Source organism: Lynx canadensis, chromosome B2 (genome assembly GCF_007474595.2).
Source record: "Lynx canadensis isolate LIC74 chromosome B2, mLynCan4.pri.v2, whole genome shotgun sequence".
Lineage (NCBI taxonomy): Eukaryota > Metazoa > Chordata > Mammalia > Carnivora > Felidae > Lynx > Lynx canadensis.
Window position 1 is genome coordinate 103035203 of NC_044307.1, and position 20099 is coordinate 103055301.

Below are 20099 nucleotides of genomic sequence, written 5' to 3' on the forward strand. Positions count from 1 at the left end.
GTGAGAGCAGATTCTCTTTCATCATGAGAGCCATATAGAATGGGGCGGGGTTGGGGGGGGAGCGTCTAGAAACTGCTAAGTTAATCCCCTGGGGATTGCTTTTTTTTTTTTTTTTTTTTCAACTCATTGGCTGGACTGAGATGGAACCAATAATAAATACATTCTGAACTCCTGGTGTGTTCTGGGAAGTTGCATATCAGTTTTTCTATGCACATTAAATACAGGCTAACAATGGTCATTCAGACCTCATATTTGGCAGAATTATTTACATTAAGGACGGCTTACTTCTTATTTGTCTACTCAGACCACCTGGCACTCCCAGTAAATTCAAAGGGACTCTGGGTTCAATTCCTTTGCAATTAGACCCTGAGCAAGACAAGAAACGAAGTAGCATATTCAATGATTGAGTGATTAATCATGTCAAAGTTAAAGAGCAAGGTGCAAAGAAATCCACTATCTTGCCCTGAGTGGATTAGGGAGACTGTGCTTAAGGAGGTGATTTAAAGTGAAGGTCTTAGCTGGCAAAGCCCCCAGAATCTGTTGATTTTTTCCAAGAAAATGAACTGCCTAAATTAAATAGTAACTCCACCAAGAGGCGTTTGAAAGCCACTTTAAGCAGAACGCTCTTGTCAGGAACAAGGGGCCTCATTTCTTACTGGGTGCTGGGGACACTGGTCAGCTTGTAACAAAGAAAAACAAAAGAAATAAAGAAACACAATTCTTTTGTCATATTCCTGAGTCCAACATATCTTAAATTATAGCTAATGGACGCTGGAAGAACACAGGGAAAGTAAGTCTTGTAAGCACTGAGTTAGCAAACCTAACTCTGAATCATTAGCTTCTGAACCCAGGTGCTGCCTTATTAGAACTATCCAGGGCTCTAGCGTTCTGGTTCCCCCAACATTTCGCTGTACATGTGGCAGAGTCAAACAAACCCAGAGCTCAAGTCAGGAGACCTGAATTTAAATCCAAGCTTTTACATACACCAGCAGTGTAAACTCAAAAAGTAAATTCCTTTCCAGAGTTTTGGAAACCTCAAGGTAAACGTGTAGATTAAAAAAGACCGGGTTGGTTGCTCTCCTGTCTTCTCTTCTAGAAACAATCTGCTGTAAAAATAGCAAGGTTTAGCTGGCCTTCTTGGCAAAGGGTTAAAATTCACTTCACATCTTTCTGCGGTGCATTTAGCGGTAACCTGGAAAGCACTTTCACTTATGCCCAATTACACTGCAAAGTGTCAAGCTTCTGAATTTAAAAACTTACTGTCAACACTTTGCTGCAAGTAGATATTAATTGATATTAAATCACCATGGAACGCCTGTAGAAATGCACTGCATGCCAAAGACTCTCTGACTGAGGAAAGGTAAGCAACAATGAAATAATTAGATATGACTCCATTTCTTTACAAATGTTGCTAAATACTTAATTCAGCAGGCTGTCTTTATTATTAGCTTACTTGTATTCATTTTGTCTTGCTCTCTGTAGGTGGTTTTGTTGAGCCCCTTGGAATAAAAGAATATAGTATTCAAAATCAGTTTGCTTCATTATTCATAGTACTTTCTCAGCATTAACTGTTAAACCGAAACCTGGGTCTGCAACAGTAATGAAACAATTCAGGACTTACAAACATTTTTATGAAAGAAGATACTACCTTGGACTTAAGCATGGAAGTTATCACTATAACTGGAAAGATATATGTAAATTCAGAAATTATTTAAAATTCTTCTCTACCCTACAAACCTGGGGTCATGGAGTAGATGTAAGTGCTGCTTACCAGCACTGCTAGCTTTCCTCTCTTCAGATGGGTGAGTATTATACTTTTTGTGTCCTTGAAATTGGATGTACTCATGTGACTTGCTTTGGCCAATGAGATAGGAGTGTCGTTCCAAGCAGAATCATGTGATGGCTGGTATGAGACCCTACAGTGTTCTCCTGCCCTCACTTGGCTACCATGGAAGCCCATATTGACATGAAGCCATGACATTGACTCATCATGTGGAAGGAGGTTACCCTAGGGAGTCACCCAGTCATGCAGTAGACTTAGCATGAATAAGAAAGAAACTTCTGTTGCTTTAAGATTTAGGGATGTTTGTTACCACAACATGGCCTAGACTTTCTAACCAATACAGAGACCACCAGGCCCTTCCATACCAACCAAACTCCCCTGATTCCCTAAGCATGTCTTCACCAACCTGTCCATTCTCTCTTCTAATTTGTTACTAAACTTAGAATGCTACAGAATTTTTCTTTTTTCTTTTTCTTTTTTTCTTTTTTTAAGAAAACTAATAAGAATATATTGTCTGCTGGCACCTAGAGAAGCAGTTGATTGAATTTACCATATATGTATATATACATATAGTTTAGACACAAAATTTCACACATTAATATACTGGATTAAATGTATATTTACATTTAATGGCTCAATCAGTTAAGTGTCTTCTTGGTTTCGGCTCAGGTTGTGATCTCACAGTTCGTGAGATCAAGCCCCACATCGGGATCTGTGCTGACAATGTGGAGCCTGCTTGGGATTCTCTTTCTCCTTCTCCCTTAGCCCGTCACATGATCATGTTCTCTCTCTTTCTTTTCTTTTTTTTTTTTCTCTTTTTTTAATCTTTATTTATTTTTGAGAGAGAGAGGGAGAGACAGAGTGCGAGCAGGGGAGGAACACAGAGAGAGGGAGACACAGAATCAAAGCAGGCTCCAGGCTCCAAGCTGTCAGCACAGAGCCCAACGGGGGACTTGAACTCAACAAACTGCAAGATCATAACCTGAGCCAAGGTCGGATGCTAACTGACTGAGCCACCCAGGCACCCCTCTCTTTCAAAATAAATGAATAAACATCTAAAAAATATATACTGGATTAAATGTCTACTGGAATTTTCTCTCAGTGAATCTAAGTGGTGTATTGGTTTCCTATTGCTGCAATAACAAATATAGTGATTTAAAACAATGCAACGTATTCTTTTACCATTCTAGAGAGCACAACTCTCTATTGTCAAATTGGTTTCCATACACCACCCAGTGCTCATCCCAACAGGTGCGCTCCTCAATGCCCATCACCCACTTTCCCCTCCCCCCTCCCCCCATCAACCCTCAGTTTGTTCTCAGTATTTAAGAGTCTCTTATGGGGGCGCCTGGGTGGCGCAGTCGGTTAAGCGTCCGACTTCAGCCAGGTCACGATCTCGCGGTCCGTGAGTTCGAGCCCCGCGTCGGGCTCTGTGCCGACGGCTCAGAGCCTGGAGCCTGTTTCCGATTCTGTGTCTCCCTCTCTCTCTGCCCCTCCCCCGTTCATGCTCTGTCTCTCTCTGTCCCAAAAATAAATAAACGTTGAAAAAAAAAAATTTAAAAAAAAAAAAAGAGTCTCTTATGGTTTGCCTCCTTCCCTCTCTGTAACTTTTTCCCCCCTTCCCCTCCCCCCTAGTCTTCTGTTAAGTTTCTCAGGATCCACATATGAGTGAAAACATATCATATCTGTCTTTCTCTGCCTGACTTATTTCACTTAGCATAACACTCTCCAGTTCCATCCATGTTGCTACAAATGGCCAGATTTCATTCTTTCTCATTGCCAAGTAGTATTCCATGGTATATATAAACCACATCTTCTTTATCCATTTGTCAGTTGATGGGCATTTAGGCTGTTTCCATAATTTGGCTGTTGTTGAGAGTGCTGCTATAAACATTGGGGTACAAGTGCCCCTATGCATCAGCACTCCTGTAACCCTTGGGTAAATTCCTAGCAGTGCTATTGCTGGGTCATAGGGTAGATCTATTTTTAATTTTTTGAGGAACCTCCACACTGTTTTCCAGAGCGGCTGCACCAGTTTGCATTCCTCGAGAGCACAAGTCTAAATCAAAGTGTTAGCGGGGCTGTGCTCCTTCTGGAGGCTCCAGAGGGAGGTCTGTATCCTTGGCTTTTTTAACTTCTAATGTTGCCTGTATCCCTTGGCTTGGGGCCCCATTTTCAAAGAGCATCACTTCAACCTTGTTTCTCATCCTCACATTTCCTACCATTCACTCTGATCTCCTCTCTCCCTCTGATAAGAACCCTGTGATTACATTGGGCTTACAAGGATAATCCAGAATAATCCCCCCATCTCAGGATCCTTAATTTAAACATATCTGGGAGGACCCTTTTGCCACATCGGGTAACATTCACAGTGAGCGTTCTTCAATCACCTGTCCCATTTTGCTTCATCACCATTCTGTGTCCCTTCTCACCCTTGCTTAGCACAATGTCTTAAATAGAAATCCTTGCTGAAGAAATGAATGGTTAGTGCAAACGTACACTGTATCCTATTTCCTTTATCAAGAGCCCAAACAATATGATTAATAAAGCTACACAGAGAGAGAGAAAAAGGCAATGCCTTTTTGAATGAAAGAAGCTTCATTCAAGCTGATCAAAATTAATGGGAAAGGAGGTAAAATATCTCCTCATACTGGCACTGAGGAGTAAGTCTTTAGCAATATGAAAAATGCTTTAAGTCTGTGACTATTTATATAAACATATATTATATATACATATATCAGCATTTGATACATATACATGGACTCAACTCACTAGTAACTAAGTAGAATATAAACTATAAGTCTCCTTGTTGAACCTTGCTTATCGGTTGTCATTCACTCCTTCTCATATGACACAAGTTGCTGAAAGATGGAGCCCATCATGCCATTCTTCTCAGCTTGGTGTCTGAGTGGGACAACTCCCTCTATTTCTGTTCTGTTGGTGCCTTCAGAGTCCTCAGTTCACATGGGCCCTGAGCTTAATAATACTACTACTAATAATAATAAAGAGCAAAAATCCCTCCCTAAATGCGTGACCTCCCAAATCCACCAAACTTTGGGACCCCATGGTAATTTTTTCCAGTATTTTCCTCTGCTGATCCAGCACTCACAGGTTGAGGAAATTCACTGTTATGGGCTGTCCAATGTGCTGGCACTCTAACGGCTGACCTGTGGTTTATAGCATTCTTCTCGAAAAACAACATTGATGACTCCAGGATCTTCCAATGATGAGTGAGTATGACCTCATAGGAACAATTATCGATGGGTTTCCTAAATATGCGCTGAATGCATCTAATAATTGGATTGCAAACAAATCTCAACTGCAACAAAAACAAAAAACTTTGAGTTTGACTGCAGGTTCTGAAGTGAAAGCTAAAAATATGAAAAACCCAAGTGTTATTTTAGGAAGCTACCAGAAAGAAAAAATAGCAAGAACTTTTTGGCCGCAGACAAGTGGTACCCAGGGGTCATCCAACACATAGTGGCCTGGGAAGGCTTCAGAGGTGGTGGCCCCCAGGGCCGTGGCTGGAAACTAGGACCAGCTGAGCCATAACAGTGAATCCCACAACATTTCTTGACATCTCAGACCAATACCCTGCTGAGGTAGGCTTTTTTCCCTTGAATTTCAGATCTCCTTTCATGCTTGTCAATTCCAGCTTGCTTTATTCCTGGCTTAGCTTCAGTTTCCTCGTCCATAAAATAATGTCAGAAAAACGAATGAGGATAACTTATATAAAACACATAGCATACCACAGCACAGCAGATCACGAAAAAGTGCTATTTGACTGATTGCTTCGCTGATTCACTGATTGAGTCCTTCATTCAAAGTATTCAATACGTACAAGGCTCTCTACTAAGTGCGAGAGATAACCCTGTCCAAAAAGTGTTGGTGTTTGCCCTCAGTTATTTCACAGTGTGGATGACAGTTTTTTAAGCTGGGGCCTGTGGAAATCTAAGGCACAGATATTTAACTTCAGGAGTTCTGTGACCTTCTGAAATCCTAAGCAGAATTGTATTGTGTTCATAAGTGCTTAAGAAAAATTTTCTAGAAATAGAAGTTTGCATCAAAGACTTGGAATCCGAGTAGTGGTCATTCTTGGTGTTTTTTTGCCTGGCATCACTCTCTTGATAACAGGCCCCATTCTTTCCCTTGGAAAAAGTACAACTTTACCATTTTTAGTCCATACGATTTGGTTGGGGCTAATCTCACCACCCGGCTCCAGCAGTGGGCCTGTGACCCAAGCTGTTCCAATCCGAAAGTTTAAAAGGCACCCACTTTCCATCAGGGCTACAAAACTTACAGAACATAAGCCACAGCTGCTACTGACCATCTCTGCCTCCATGTGGAGAAGCCTCCCTGAGATGGAAGCCAACAAGGAAGAAAACTAAGCAGAAATCTGGAAAAGATAAAATTATAGAAACTTTTGTAGGAACACTTTCCTTCATTGAAAGCTAAAGCCAAATCCAGCCTGGGACTTTTTAGTTACATAAAGAATAAATTTTAGTTTTTGGGAAAACCGGTTAGAATTGTCTTTCTCTCTCTCTTCTTCATGAGAATCTTTCTGGCTAATTCAGTTTAAACACACCTTACAAGGGCATTTGTTGGGATGAGCACTGGGTGTTGCATGTAAGCGATGAACCATGGGAATCTACCCCCAAAAACCAACAGCATTCTTTACACACTGTATGTTAGCCAATTTGACAATAAATTATATTATAAATAAACACTCCTTACATACGAACAAAGCCACTGGTTTACTGCTCCCAGATACTAAGCTCTCGATTCTTTGGTTATTGAGTTAGCTGTCTTATTTTGGGGGTCCATTATTTTACTCACCTCCAAATCCAAATTCGAGCCCACCATCAGCCTATGGCCTACAATGCCTTCTCATTTTATTGTATGACCTCTACATTCTCTTCCTCCCCTTTTCCAAAACATAACAGCAGAGATTATTTTTCTATTCTGATTGGCCCTGAGCCACTTGCAGAATCACAAAACCAAATGTAAGTTTCATTCATGGTTTTCACTCACATTTTCAACATGCCAGAATTATTGTACAAATTTTGTCCCAATCAACATAGTTTTATACTCAATACTCACTGGGCATTCTATCCACATTTGTGAAATGAATGAAATACAGATTTCTCTGTTTCTCTGGAAACTTTCTCTGTCACTCTCGAAAGGAAGAGAAACGACCAAAAGGGAGTTTGATCCCAGCGTCTCACTGGGCACCAATCCCCAGGGCAAGAGAATGTTAACTTCATCCTAACTCAGTACATTGTAGGTCTGAGAGGAGAGTGAACATAAAGTCAAAGAAGTGGGCAGGCCCACTGCAAAAAATTCGAGGCAACATCGAGTTTCACTTTTATGGCACAAATTTTTAAAGGCTACCCTAAGCAATCATAACACATGTATAGTAAATGAATAAAAAAGAAAGAAAGAAATTTAATATTTGAAAATGAAATCAGTCTGGAGCTATATTTTCTCTTTTTGAAAAATTCATGTATGATGTTTAACGTTATTTGAAGTATTTTTTTAATGTTAGCACAAATTGCTATTTTTAAAAAATTTTTGCAGATATTTCACTGGCGTTGCAACATATCCTCAAGTGCAAAAATTCCTTGGTGACAAAATATCTAGAAAGGAGGCCACTGGGGAGAAAATACACACACACACACACACACACACACACACACACGTTTGGGTTAAAAGGGTGAGTCCATTTGATTAAATGGACTACATTTCATCATCATATGTACGTAGTATTTAAAATAAAGAAAAATGTTGCAGGAATAACTGGAGAGATTTTTTTTTTTTTTGCTTTGAAGACCTGAATGAACATAAGGTATGCATTTCTTTTTTTTTTCTTTCTTTCTTTTTCTTTTTTCTTTTCTTTTCTTTTTTTGAGAGAGAGGGGGGTGGGGCACAAGCAGGGGGAGGGAGAGAAAGAAAGAGGAGAGAAAGAAAGCCAAGCAGGCTCCATGCTATCAGCTCCAAAATCAAGAGTTGGACACTTAACCAAACGAGCCACCCAGGTGCTCCAAGTTGTGTATTTCTGAAGCTGTGTTTAAAAAAAAAGAGTGCCTATGCCCCTAACTGGCAATTCCCTCCCGGCGTGTGGGGCAGGGGAGCCAGCCCAAGTTACTGGGCAGAGAAGAAAGAGGCTTCTTAGGAAATCCCTGTGAGCTATAAAGGAAGTGAGGACACAGAAAATGCAGAGCCTCAATAACCCCCTATGAACCACAGAAGCCTCTAAATTTCCATTGGAGGTTTTGAGAGTTGGCTCTAGTGAGAGGCGACAGGTGACACAGAGAGACCAAAAAGAAGAAAAACAACAACAAAGGCCTTTGGGGGAACCTGAAGGAATTGGAAGCACAGTGACAAAATCAGGGGCGAGGGAGAAGCCAGAAGAAAAGATGTCTGGACCCTCCCCTCCCCACTGCACTCAAACTGCGCTCAGGACATTAGGGGAAGGTCCATCTGCGATGTGAAAGAGAAGTGTAAAAATTCAAGAAGGGGGTGTGGGGAGGAAAGCTTCTTTCAGAAGGGACTTTCCCTTAGCAGTGAGGTTTCAGATCATGTTCTGCAACAGCCTCCTGGCTTGTGACAGCGTTTCAGGGAAATGAGACAACTCAGATGCAAATCACAAAGGAAAAGAAATTCAGCAGTGGCTTGAGAAAACGAACTGAGCCACGCTGAGTCTGACAAGGCAGAGCTTTAAGACAGGGTGAACTCTATAGCAAGTGCCGCCTGGAAAGGGAACAGCAGAGGGGAAGGGCAACCACAGCTCAGGCTTAAATAATCACCAGAGCTTCCATTTATGGACAGCCTACTATGCTCCTCGAGCTCTGCATGCATTCTCTCTTGTCCATTCAGTAGATATCAGGAAACCGACATGATTATCTATCTCCATTCTCATCTATAAAGATGAAAAAACACACTCGGAGAAAGTAAGTAGGAAATTAGCCAACATCACGCATTTCCAGGGCCAGGATTCAAACCGAGGCTCATCTGATACCAGAGATCATGCTTTTCCCCTGGACCCTTCTGCCACTAATTCAGGTGACTCACTGTACAAATCACAATCTTCTTTCTACCTACATTTTCCCTTATGACATGGTACAAGTAAGCTTAATCTTAGGTAAGATAGTAGTTTAAAATCCGCTCATTGGTGTGTCTGTCACTAACCGGCTTTTTTGTGGAAATGGACAACTCATGTAACTTCTCTGAGTCTCTCAGTGTTGTCATCTATGAAATGGGGCCGTGTGGGGGGCCTCTCCAGTTCTCAACTGCTGTGGGGCGTTCCTCGTCCTCACATGCCAAAAGAAGGAAGTTTCAAAGTTGCGTTTCTTTTTTAACAGAGTATGTGATGGGATTATCATATTCCAGTTCTCTGTGGATAACATACATGTGGGGAGCCCATGCTTAAAAAGCAAAAACGCTTTTAAACGTGTTTTAGATGGCCTTGCAAATGGAGCCAGAACATTCCTAGCCAACCCTCTGTTAGCAGAAAGGCTGGATGGGAAAACAAAAAACAAAAAACAAAAAACAACCACTCAACATTTTTTGCCCCTTCCCAGCATAAATCATCACTTACTGTGGGAAAATGATTATTTGCCAGGATGTAGGGCCTATGACTCATTATGGAGTTGTCCTCGGCCCCTGATCAAGCAAGAGAACTAAAGGTAGAAAGACTGAGAAGCTGGGGTGAGGACTCTGAATTGCCAACAGTTTCACCTATGACACGGTAAGAGAGGAAAACTGAAAGCTAGGTGAGTTTCAGGGCAAAGTGGGTCGGCTGTGTGGCCAAGACCAGACTAACACGACATGGGCCCTTGGCTTTCTGAGTCATTCCTTGGGTCTGAATCTTTACAGCCCCAAAGAGGCATTGATCAGCAAAATGCAAATAACGCCACCCCTGGGTTTGTCCTGACAGGCAACCAGCTTGCTAATTAATGCTTGAGTAACAGACATCCTCCTCATCCGGAAACACCAGCAAACTTTGCAAAGAAGGGGTTAAGTTGCTCAACACCAGCGTTCGTATTCTAGAAGTACGTGAGAGACAGACACCACAAACACACTCCCTGTGGTTTCAGCAAATGTGCTATACTTTCTCCTTTGTTGCTATAAGCTACGGCGTATCTACTGTAAATACACTTACTGTTATATTTTTCTGCACGGTCTTTGATGTTTTTAAAAATGTTTGGCTTGAACAAAGAGCTATTTTGTGATCAAAAGCATAGAAAGTTAAAATTACCTACTGCAGATATAAAATCCTAGGAACTTAATGAAAGGCGATAGGAAAATTGATCTCTTATCTACCCTGAGTATTGTTCTCTACTTTCGTTAATATCTTACAGGTAGCAAAAGTAGAAGCGCGATGCGGGGATGAGGCAGAGGGGAAGATTTGTTTCAAATTCTCCTAGTCCGAGGAGGGGGTGTTGGATATGGTCTTATGTTGGTGGTTTGTGATTAAGGAACTTATGTTGGAATAATGAAATGAAACTAGAGTTAACTAGTCTTCAACTGATGTCAGGAAACAGTAGGTCTTCGGGTGGGAAAAACTGAGAGACTGGAAGCCTCTTTCTAATGCCAGTAGCGTAAGTATAGAATAATATTTCTTCAAGTGTGCACCACAGAACTCCAGACCCATGAGCTACCCTGGAGAGGGAAGGTTTTATGCTCCAAAGTAAAGAGTTCGGGCAACTCTGCAGAGCAATGTCTTCCGTACCCCACCCACCTTGTTGGAGAAACACAGCACCTTGGTCAGATCTAACATATCCCAAAGTTCCTGAAGGCCTCAGAGCCATGCCCCCTCCCCTTTTTATTTTTCATGTGACGCCTGTTAATCCTGTACAACTAGTGCTTCATGAGCAATTCTTGGTAAAACACTGGTGAGGAAAAAAAAAAAAATCTAAGGGCGGGGGGCGGGGAGTGGGGGGGATTTACATGGAAAGAGACGCACAGAAAGTGTCCGGATCAGTGATGCCCAAAACGGTAAGATCCTAATGGGAAGAGAGGTAGTCAAGGGACGCTGTGCAGGTGGTAGGTTAAAGTGACCAGGAGAGGGGATAAAAATTAGGAAAGAGAATTAGCACCTATAATGCTTAAATTATATGGCACACAAAATACCCAACACTGTGGGGAGGTATCATTGCCCCACTTACCATTAGGAAGAATGAGCAACCCATCCAAGACTGTGTACCACGTGATTTAAAGCACTGAGGCTCAGGCAGGCACTTAGCATCAGGCAGCCACGGGGAGCACGTCTGCAGGGGCTGCCCAGGGCCACCTAGGCCTGGGTGAGAATGCTGCGTGTGGAGCTGTGACAGAGCAGTGACACAGCCCTCCTTGCATTTGAAAACAGACACACAGGTTTTCAAAGCTGGGGTGTGCTTTCCTCTGCAGGCTGAAGCAGGCTGATGCAGCGGGAGGGGGAAAAACACAACTTCTATTTCTTTCCTTCCCTCCACCTGGAGTCCCTTAGTTACCAAACTTCTGGAGAAACAGACAAGCAGGAATTGTGCCTTTAACACCCTCTCTGGCCAATTCAAAGCAGGCAACCTTCTCCGTCACAGGGGTCCTCTCTCTTCTGATGTCCAGAGGAAAACAGGCTCCAATTTTTCTCTCCCAGAGAGGTTGGACCACAGGTAATCCGAACAAGCTCCTGTCCCTGACTTCCCTTCTTCTGGCTTTCTCTAACCCCTACTTGTGAGCACTTGCAGCTGTATCCAGGAGGGATGTCTGACTGCCACGATGCTGAAGGATTATGCAAAAAGGCAAGTGCTCTGGCCTAAAAATAAATGTGTTGGTTTTTTTTTTTTTTCAAGAGCTGCCATTAACTTTATCTAAACTAATACTAGACTCTCCAGGTGGTTGGGATTCAGAGGAAAACTTCAGATTTTCTGTGGTATGTTGCTTACATGAGAGATAGTGTCTTACAGAAGCCATCATTGTACAAGGCGGGCATTGGAGGGGCTGGGTATTATAGGCAAGACGCTACCTAATCAGTAGGCTTTCACCTTATTTGATCCCGCCTCCTTATCAGTTAAAATAAATTAAGCATGTACCCCAATATGTGTTTTACCTATGAATTACAAAACTGTGTTGCCAACTGATATATTATGAATAAAGCATTCACAAAAAAGCATATTTACAAATGATATTTAAGATGATATTTGAAGACACGTTTATTTATTTATTTTAATTATTTCTCCCCCCCCCCACACCTCAATAAATCAAGGGATATGTGCACCTTACTTTGGGATCACTGACCTTACAGTTTGCCCATCACGGTAGAACTCATCTGGTAAATGAGCTCAGAAAGGTTTTGAGTCTCTAAATAATCTTGTTAAAATCCTAAACAGCCCATTAATAACATGATTGGTCTCAAGGCAATTGAAATAAGTACTCATAACCAAATCATCAAGTGAAAGAATTTAGACCACTGGTTGGCTGGCTTGTAACAAGTTACTTCTATTTTCCCAAATGTGTTTGGATCACTGCCCATTGGATTTTGAGGGAACAACTAAATATTGTCTCCTCAGTAATGTTGTTCTCCCTCAAGTGTGTGTAATCTCACAAAGCTGTTTCGCTAGAAGAGAACAAGGTTATGTGAAGGGGAGAGAACATCTCTCCCTCCAGGCCAATTATGCAATGCAGGGTCAAGGGCTCTGTCTACAAAACCCAAAAACAGATCTTTAGGGAGTGCTAGGAGGGGAGATAGGACTGAACAGAGACGATGATTCCCCCTGCTTGGGGCATGGTGATTACTTGAGTTTTCAGATGAAGAGAGCTGTCAGAAGCACAGAAGAAATACCTGGCCCAACCAATAAAAACAATATGGCACTGGGTGCAGGAGATTGGATGCATATAGGAAAGCACTAATATCCTTACACGCATTCCCCGTCTAGATGCCTCCATGCACAAAATTCTCCTACTTAAAAGGAGAGCATTGGGGAACCTGGGGGGCTCAGTCAGTCAAGTGTCAGACTTCAGCTCAGGTCATGATCTCGCCATTGTGGAGTTTGAGCCCCGCGTCGGGTTCTATGCTGACAGCTCAGAGACTGAAGCCTGTTTCTGATTCTGTGTCTCCCTCTCTCTCTCTGTACCTCCCCCACTCGTGCTCTCTCTCTCTCAAATAAATAAATAAATAAATAAACACTTTTTAAAAACACTCAAAAAAAAAAAAAAAAGGAGAGTATTGGTCATTCACTTCAGTTCTCATTTAAAGGTCTTTACTTCTCTGGGGGAGCCTGGATGGCTCAGGCAGTTAAGCGTCCAACTTCAGTTCAGGTCATGATCTCACAGTTTGTGGGTTCGAGCCCCACATTAGGCTCTGTGCTGACAGCTCGGAGCCTGGAACCTGCTTCGGATTCTGTGTCTCCCTCTCTCTTTGCCCCTCTCCCACTCTCTCTCTCTCTCTCTCTCTCTCTCTCTCTGTCTCTCTCTCAAAAATGAATAAACATTTTAAAAAATTTGTAAAGAAAGGTCTTCACTTCTCCTCCCATTTAAAAAAGTGTACAGTTGTTTTTTTAAAGACTCTTTGGCAGAGAAACCCACCGAAACACTATTAACCTCTTAGTGTGACCTTCGGGAAGGGTCCCATGACTAAGGAAAGTGCTAAGAGGACTGAAAATTTGGTGGTGGGGATGTAGCAGAGGAGGAAGATGAAAAGAGGAAACTGTTTGGAGGGTTATTGATCTGAACGGAGGAGACACTGGGGGAAACTGGTGAATAAGTTCTCTGGAGGGCAAATAGCATCATTCATTCTTTGGTTAAGAAACCATTCATTCAAAATTTGAGTTCTTTGTTGGGTTAGTTCAGTGATCACTGAAGTGAGGAAGTAAAGCCTAATACTTTTTGTAAACCTCGGAGTCCACAAGAAGTTATGAAAATTCCTGGTGGGCTTACATTAGGGCTAACACTGAGGCAAGGAAAGACAGGGAGATTCCACTGATGAGTCAGACCAAAGGGACAAAGAAGACTACAAATGCTTTTTCTCAGACAAAATGAGTTGTTAAGAAATTGGGGAGAATGAAATCAAGTTAACAAATTTGGGAGATAATGGATGTATTTCCTACAGAACCTGAGAAACAACACTAAATGATAAAGTCTTGGAAATAAAGACTGATCTGAGGACGCTCAGATAGAAGAGTAGAAAGCAAAAATGTTGGGCCTCACTGGGGCTTGTGAGAGTGTTGGGGGAGGCCCTTTAGATGGGGTCAGTTGACCCAGGAAAGACCCAACCATACCTGGAGGTACTTGGGGGAGGCAAAGGCATGTCCATGAGCTGTGACAGGAGGTGATGAGTGACGCTGAGTACAGGGCCAGACTCCATAATGCCTAATTCTTAATGAAATCAGCATGGCAATGACCTTGCCAAAGGCGTTTTAACTGTAGAGCCTGAAGGAGACAGAGATGAACTGTATCAGGAAGAAGCGCATTGATGGGACATGACTAATAACATGGATGAGAATTTCTCGTAAGCTTTTTCTTGTTGAACTCATCTGTGCTAAAGTCTCCAGCATCAAATTTTATACAATAAAATAAATAAAATAAAATAAATGTGTGATGTCAGATCTAATGTGGGCATAAATAACACTGAGCACCACAGACGGTAATTTAGAAGGTTCTAATCACATCTTGACAACAAAAACACTAGAGTCCATATAATGTCAAAGCATCTGAATGAAAAGAGAAAAACACAAGCAATAATCTTTCCTGCAAAAGCCAAACATCTGGATATTTTGGAAGACTAAGCATCCATTTCATAAAACCACAGTATTTAAAGTTAAAGCATTCTACGATCTCCTTGGATCTAATTATTTGCTATGGTTTTGTGTAAATATGGCAAAATAGTATTCGTTCAGTAACTAATAACTGAATATAATAATGGTAATTAATATGTAGAAGGGGTTGAGCTTCAAAATTACTATATGATGCGTGTGTTTTTAGTGCCCGTATTTTATACATAATGAGTCTTTTCCAAATAATTTGCTCGGTTGCCAAGGGTAGAGTCCTTCAAGACTCACAACCATCTTTAGCTCTTTCCAGAATCCGCATTCATCCTGTATGTGGTCATTTACGTCTCTTAAATTGGATTTAAACAAGAATTTTTTATTTTAATTAGCAATTATTCGGTTCTGTGTTTTTATCTTACAGAATCCTATTTTATTGTAGCCAAAGTGTCTGGTTCCTTGTCATCTTCCCACCCACACTGTAATTCTCCCGTTGGTTACATGAGGGCAGTTTGGGGCTACGCCGGGGACCCAGCAGGTGTTCAATTAATATTTATTAAACTAAAGAAGAGCCAGAAGTGAAATAAAATTAAGGATTCAGCTAGAGTTCAGAGAGCTTGTCAACTCATTTGCACCTTAACTGATGTCCATGCTTAAGCAAACAAGTTAAGCCCACAACTTTGATTTCATCGGTATTTCAATACTCACAGCAACGTGGATGCACTTTTATTGCTTTAAATGTGTGTGGTTCAGGTTGTTCATCACGACTTTCCTCTTTGTTTTCCCTTTTGCTGATTCTTTGCCAGCTTTTCTACACTTCCTTCTCACTCCCCACTTTGTCATTGCCTCTGGACAAACCCATTTAGTCATTTGTTAGATTTAAGATAAAAGTTAGAGACACAGGAAGAAAAAACAAACGTAAACCATGGGCATCGACTTTTTACTTTAATTTTATTTCCCAAATTACTGTGAAAACAACTGAGAGCTATTTTTTTTTTTTCTTTTTCTTGTTAGCACATTGTACACCCTGGATAGGCAGCTATGGTTTCTTAATGATTCTACACTATTTTTAATGCCTGGCCTTTAAATATTCAAAACAGTTTGTTAAGTCCATAATTAAATTTTCACTTGTTGGTTGGAGTCTGTGCCTATGGTAGTCATTTTCATAACACAATCAGAATCCACTTTCTAGGCAGGTAAAATGTTTTTCTGGTTTGACACTTCTATGCACAGCGACTCACCTCCCTGCAGAATCAGGCTAGGGTGCATTTCAGGCCAATCCAGGTATAAGTGCTATCTTTAAATGCTCCCAATTCCCGAATATCGAGCAAGCCCAGGAATGAAGCCCATGGCTATCCTTCAATGTGGATCTCTAAGTCTACCTTTTCTGTTTGCCTTTTTTTACTTTATTGTGTATATTTTTTAAATTTTTTTAACGTTTATTTATTTTTGAGACAGAGGGAGACAGAGCATGAATGGGGGAGGGTCAGAGAGAGGGAGACACAGAATCTGAAACAGGCTCCAGGCTCTGAGCTGTCAGCACAGAGCCTGACGCGGGGCTCGAACTCACGGACCGTGAGATCATGACCTGAGCCGAAGTCGGCTGCTTAACCGACTGAGCCACCCAGGCGCCCCTACTTTATTATATTTTTAACGTTTATTTGTTTTTTAGAGAGAGAGAGAGAGAAAGTGGGTGAGGGGCAGAGAGAGAGGGAGGCGGGATCTGAAGCAGGCTCCATGTTAATAGCAGAGAGCCCAATGTGGGGCTCGAACTCACAAAACATGACATCGTGACCTGAGCTGAAGTCAGATGGTTAACCGACTGAGCCACCCAGGCGCCCCATCCTTCCCACACTTTGAATAACTTTTTTGAACTTGGAAACTTGAATAGGTTTTTTAAATCAATTTCAGGTGTACAGGAATAGAGATGGGAGTATAATAAAACTTACACCTCCCCAAACCATTAATCAAATATTACTTCTGATATATTCTCTTCTAAGGGGCACAGCTCAGTCCATGATTTCCAGAATACATCAGGTCCTAATGTTACACACACCGAATCCAAATGATACACAAAATCCTTGCCCGTTTTTTTTTTTTTTCTTACCTTATAGTCTAGGCAAGCTCCCAAGTAGCCTGCAGAATTGATGAATTTCTAGTAAACTTTCTATCCTATCTGCCAGCTCTCTAACTCCCTGAGGAATCTACACTTGCAGATAATTCTTCAACACCTCGGTATACACTAGGCTTGATCGTGTCCACACAAGTCTTCCACCTCGCTGCTTCTGTGCTACAAGAATCGTACTGCTTCATTCGAATTTTGTGGTTTCAAAGGTTTTTAATTCCGTGTTTGTTTTCTTTTGTTTACGTGTTTGTTTTGGGGCTTTTCTCTCTATTTTCCCTCATATGGAGGTTTTGTCAGATTTTTCCTACTTTATCTTCTTTCTCCACTGCCCACCTTGCCACTGCGTCACAACAAACCTATTTCCAGATTTACTTTTAATTTTTTCTACATTGATTTATTTTTGAGAGAGTGAGACAAAGTGAGAGTGGGGGAGGGGCAGAGAGAGAGAGACACAGGATCGGAAGCAGGCTCCAGGCTCCGAGCTGTCGGCACAGAGCCTGACGCGGGGCTCGAACCCACAGACCACGAGATCGTGACCTGAGCTGAAGTCGGACGGTCAACCGACTGAGCCACCCAGGCGTCCCCACATGGATATGTTTAAATCTAGAACTAGGTTTGGGGCGCCTGGGTGGCTCAGCCGGTTGGATGTCCAGCTTCGGCTCAGGTCATGATCTCCAGGTTTGTGAGTTTGAGCCCCGTCAAGCTCTGTGCTGACAGCTCAGAGCCCGGAGCCTGCTTCGGATTCTGTGTCTCCCTCTCTCTCTGACCCTCCCCTGCTCATGCTTTGTCTCTCTGTGCCTCAAAAATAAATGAACATTAAAAAAATTTTTTTTAAATATACTCATGTGGCTAGAACCTTAAGGCTGTGTTTACATAGGCAAAGCGGGGAGCTAAGGGGACTCCTGGAGGAGCGTTCAGCACAAAATAGCAACCTCCTGATCCAGGGGAAGGCAGGCGGGCTCTGTAAGGACTGAGTCTCTCCAAACTGATACTAGATAATTCCTATGTCTTGCAATCCACTCTCAAAAAGCATACGTGTTTTTACTATATTTAACTAATGTGCCTCAAATCTATTATGAACTAAGTACAAGCAGAGAGTTCGAAAGGGAGGGGACATCAAAGAAATGTGAGAGAAGGAAAGAGTATCTTAAGGAACTAGGTGTGGGCTGTGGCCTTTATATTCGCTATCTTATTTAATACCTAAAGCAAGAGACACTATGTCTGAGAGAAGGAGAAACAGAGACTCAGAGAGGTTAATTAACTTGTCCATATCTTCACTGGTAGTAAGTGAAAGAACCAGCATCTGGAAACAGCTGGCCTGGTCCCACACTCTTTCTGCTTTTTCCCACACATCTTTCTGCTTGCTGCCCTGTGCCATCACACCAAGCGTGCCTACCTTGATGATGTTTCACATCCATAGGGAGAGGCAAGATCTACACAGACAGGGGGGAAAAATGTTTTGGCTTTTTAAAAAGAGCTAATATAAGACAGGATTCATTAAAATTCAACAAGGAAGGGTGTCAAAAGCCATGACGTATGCGCATGGACAAAAATTAAAGGAGAGGAACAATTTGCGTGGCATGGAGGTTAGCTTTAATGTTCATCCGATAAGGTTGATTATTTATCGCCTTTCCTGTGCTGATATGAACTTTGGATTCATTGAGTGACTGTTCCGTGCTCTAACTTGGTGTCTGAATTTAATGCTGAGCCCCGGAATCCATTTGTACTGTTGACATTTCTCATTGTTTAACCCTCTACTCACCTACCTTCACCAAACCCCCTCCCCAAAATAGCAGCAAGGCTAGTAATCTTTCAAAAATAACAAGAAGGTAGAATTTACAATTATTTTGGTAGTGTCTGTGCACACAGCCATAAATTCTACACTTTACATCATGCTAAGGGCCACAGTGTTGACAGTAAGAAAGGGTCAAACCAAATATTTGCATCTGGGGCCTCACCTGTTAGACCGGCAGTGAAGAGTCCAAAGTACAGGCCCAAGGCACCTACTGGCAGTTATCAGCACACTTTATGAGTATTTCCCTGAAAGTTCCTCCTAACCAGCTCTCTCCAGCCCACTGCCGGCTCCTCTGAAATGGGGATATCAGCTCTCCCCATTCGCTTATCAAAAATATGTCCATTACTGGATCACATAAAATTGTTTGTATACTCACTTGAAATGCTTAGCAGTCATCCCTGCTTTGGACCAGGAGGCGGTCCTTTAAAGTTACAGCCTGATCAAAGAAGAAAAATAATTAGGGAAATTTCTCCATACTCTCAACACCTCTTGTCTCTTTCCTGGAGTTTGAACTGAAATCCCTGATGTGCAGCAGTGATGAGGAAAACACCTATTCATTCCACTGGGAACCCCCAACCAATCTTCCTTTGGTTCCGCAGATCAAGAGAAATCGAGAATTGTAAAGGAGGCAATTTTATTTTGGTTTTGGTAGATTGAAACAAATTCAGGCCATTAGATCAGAGAAAGAGGAGGAATGGAAATATGGTCATCCTGCACCACCTCAAGCCTGGAAACCTTACTGTCTCAAAGCAGAGTTTTGAAACATAAATTTAATGGGGCACCTGGGTGGTTCAGTCACGTAAGCGTCTGATTTCAGCTCAGGTCATGATCTCACAGTTGGTGAGTTCGAGCCCCGCCTCGGGCTCTCTGCTGACCGGTCAGAGACTGGAGCCTGCTTCAGTTTCTGTGTCTCCCTCTCTCTCTGCCCCTCCCCTGCTCACTCTCTCTCTATCTCAAAAATAAATAAACAGTTAAAAAATAATAAAATAAAATATAACTTCAGCATCAATAATTCCCAGGAAGATGTGAAGCCATTTTTCTTACAATAAAGATCATTCCAGCTAATGAGCTTCAAAAAGGTTGAAGTCTCACATCATACTAGCATGGGAAGCAGGTATCGTATCAGACACTTACTGGAGACATTTTGTGCAATACTGATAGAAGCATCATACAGACAACAACCAACTTGTACAGCCAGAATTTTCTGGATATTCTTGATGTAAATATTTTATCCCATTGCTAAATTAGAAAAACGTGTGTCTGTGCACCCAACCACACCTAGCGTGTGTGTTCTCTGTTACCGGACAACTCTGTCCTCATTGTATATGATCTAACAAAGCATGGAGAGTGATCATATTTTAAATATTTCTGCTTAAAATATTCATAGCATCTTATTAATTATAGACTAAATATAGTCTGAGGGCGAATGACAGAGGAACCTATTATTTACAACCTGATTTTACTTCTCGATTAACAGACATACCAACATTTGGGGCTTGAAAGTAGTTTTTGCCAAGTGTTTTGCCCTTCCATAAGCACATCCCGGAAATATAGTTAGAAGCTGAAATGCATCCCATGCCTTAGATGCTTGCATTGCAAGGTTTTTAAAAGCAACAAACCTCCTGTAAACCTCAAAGGTACCCACACAGCCAATTT

At 41.8% G+C, this 20099-nt stretch overlaps 1 long non-coding RNA gene across 1 annotated transcript in view; it reads right to left on the reverse strand.

Annotated features, from left to right (window-relative positions):
* LOC115514306 overlaps positions 1-19287 on the reverse strand; it is a 56255-nt gene extending 36968 nt beyond the window's left edge. The window contains exons 1-2 of the long non-coding RNA XR_004343659.1: positions 18820-19287; positions 14038-14188 (exon numbers count right to left, since the gene is read on the reverse strand). This is a non-coding gene — a long non-coding RNA (uncharacterized LOC115514306). The remainder of the gene's footprint in view (positions 1-14037; positions 14189-18819) is intronic.
* Between the last annotated feature and the right edge of the window lie 812 nt (positions 19288-20099).